This window comes from Pongo pygmaeus, chromosome 13 (genome assembly GCF_028885625.2).
Source record: "Pongo pygmaeus isolate AG05252 chromosome 13, NHGRI_mPonPyg2-v2.0_pri, whole genome shotgun sequence".
Lineage (NCBI taxonomy): Eukaryota > Metazoa > Chordata > Mammalia > Primates > Hominidae > Pongo > Pongo pygmaeus.
Genome location: NC_072386.2, coordinates 105,086,232 through 105,089,096, shown reverse-complemented (window position 1 = coordinate 105,089,096; position 2,865 = coordinate 105,086,232). Strand labels below are relative to the sequence as shown.

The following is a 2,865-nucleotide window of genomic DNA, read 5'->3' as shown; positions in this document are numbered from 1 at the left end:
TCCGCCTCCCGGGTTCAAGCGATTCTCCTGCATCAGCCTCCCGAGTAGCTGGGACTACAGGTGCATGCCACCACACCCAGCTAATTTTTGTATTTTTAGCAGAGATGGGGTTTCACCATGTTGTCCAGGATGGTCTTGATCTCTTGACCTTGTGATCCACCCACCTCAGCCTCCCAAAGTGCCGGGATTACAGGCGTGAGCTGCTGCACCCGGCCAGGTTTTTGATTACTTTGGAAAACTGAGTCTTTAGCCTTTTTTTTTTTTTTTTTAAATAAAACATACATGCAACTTCATGCATTTGCTTTTGAAATTTTTATTCTTTAAGATAGGGTCTCACTATGTTGTCCAGTCTGGCCTTGGACTCCTACACTTAAGGGATCCTCCCACCTCATTCTCCCGAGTTGCTGGGACTACAGATGCACACCATCATGCTCAGCTTACTTTTAAAATCTTCAGTCACGATCGTTTTGTAGTTCATAAGGATGATGATTGAGCATTCGCACTCGTGTGTGAGATGTGCCACCCTCAGACCTTGAAATCTGCAGTCACTCTTGTTAAGTGAACAACTATTATTTCACTATGATCTGCAATTCTGTTTTAATTAAATGTTTTATACTTTTTGACATATTTGGCCAGCTTTCTCAATATCAGAGTTCTAAATGAAGTCTTTTCAACCTGGAATTATCTTTGAGATTTTCTAGTTGGGCTCCTGGAGAGCCTCAAGGGATGTATTTTTCAGCTTGTAGAGATGTTAAACTAATTAGGCTTGTTTGATGTATTGAGTTGTATGAGAAGCATTGGAGGCACAGATGGGATCAAATAACAAAGTGACGCTAAATCTTCTCTAAGTTATATTTATATGGCTATGTTATTGATGTGAAAGATCTAAAAATTATGTAAAATTTATAAATGTTTGATGGTCCTAAAGTGATACTCTTAGTCATTTTTCTGGTTGTTGTCTTAAAATGCTGTATGCAATAAACATAATGGAGTTTCCTTGTCAATTGCTGAAACTCTCATCAGATTTTGAACCATGGCTGTTTTAAGCCTCTTTTTCCACAGTTTTAATTCTTCTTTAAATGCATCTGCAATCAGATTCATGGAAAAGACTCTGGCAAGTACTCCTCAATATAGGTTTCTGATAAGTTTAAGATCAATGGACTAAGTAAAGATATTCACGACCTCCATGAAGAAACTGATAAACTCATGAAACTGACAACTAAGATTAAACAGAACAAAAATTAATTACATGAGATTAAATATCTAATGAAGACAGATATTTTAAACATTGTTGGTTTTTTACTTAAATGTTTTGTTTTCCAAATTTAAGGAGACTTTCTCTCTCAAGCTATCTATAGTTTACAACAATTTGGTAAAGTATAGTTTTGTGAACAAAACTGGCAACATTTACTTTTTCTCTGTCCCTCCAAAATTTGGAAACTGTTTGTGAGTATTCTTAATTTTTATCGCAATGAAGTTGTTTGCATAAGTTTAATTAGAAGCTGCTTTTTTAATAACAAGGTACAATTGGAAACATTGGTTACGTTACCAAGGTTCTAAATGTAATGTCATATTTTAAGTTATTTATAGGTATAGCAGAAAAAGTCTGAGGTCTGCCTTAGATTAGCTTTCCAGCCTTAAGAAGTTTTTAAAAGTCAAATCTGAGATTCCTATGTGGTCAATTACTATTTCTGCTGTGCTTGTGTGAATTTATCAGGCCAAATTTGATAAAACACAAATAACAACAAATTAGTCTTACTTGGATTATCTTTGGTAGAAATCAGAATGACTGCAGAAAGAAAAATTATGTTTCTATGTTTCTGAAGAAACACTGGAATATACCTGTTATTAGATTGTAACCCTGTGTGGGGTATTTTTGTTTGTTTGTTTGAGTTTTTATTATTTACCTGTGGATTGAACTGGATCTTAAATTCTTCTAGGTTCCTCCAATCCGCTTTTCTCCCATGGAATTAGTAAGAATGGGAACTGCTCTTTCCTAAAGCCCTGTAGGCTGAAGTTAGACAACTTGATGTAACTTTCAAGGGTCAAGCCTCACGCCTGATGTGTGGGCCACACCAAAAGTTCACCAAACCATCCGATGCCATAACCAGAGACATTTAAACTACAAACCAGAATGAGCAGTTGACATCTTCATGCTGTGGGCATGCTATTCCTAAAATGATGGAACAAGACTTCCCGTCGTAATGAGACTCTTGCCCCTCTGAATTTTTCCTTGCTCATACCTAACTTTTTCACTTGGCATAATAATGGTGTAATTAAAATTTTACATTCAGCAGCTTCTGCAGGGAACTTGACCAAATGTTGCATCAGTCATGCCAATCCTAAATATTTACATAGCCTAAAAAAAAAAAAATCCTTTAGTGCATCCAATAGGTAACTTTAACAAAATTGCTAAGACAACTGTCACTCTTTGCTTTAACTCAACCCAGTCATGAGACAATAGATGATAGAATTGCTCTTGATTATCTAGCGAAAAAGGCCATGTCTGTGCTATTGCTAATACTACATGCTGTACTCAGATAAATTCTTCTGGGGAAGTCAAGACCCAAATACACAAAATAAGAAAACAGGGCCACACGGAAGCAATAGGTCTCACCTAACTCGCCATAGTCATTTGATTTATTAGTTGGTTGCCTTTAAGCCTTCGTTCATGGTTCAAAACTATTAGGCAAGCTGAAATTATCATATTAGTATCAATGATAGTTTGTGTTTTCCTTTTTAAACTTTGTATCTGTTGTCTGTTAAATTTCTGTAGCAGTAGGACTTCTAACAATAATGCTGTCCCAGGGCTTTGAATGCTAGCCAATGATTACGGAACAGACAAAATTAAACTTGACAATGGAC

The 2,865-nt window shown here is 36.3% G+C and overlaps 1 non-coding gene across 1 annotated transcript; it reads left to right on the top strand.

Moving 5' to 3' along the window:
- The first annotated feature begins 461 nt into the window (after nucleotides 1–461).
- Nucleotides 462–564, top strand: LOC129044826 (small nucleolar RNA U13). Its single transcript, XR_008504814.1, has one exon. It is a non-coding gene; the product is annotated as a small nucleolar RNA U13 (small nucleolar RNA).
- The last annotated feature ends 2,301 nt before the right edge of the window (nucleotides 565–2,865 follow it).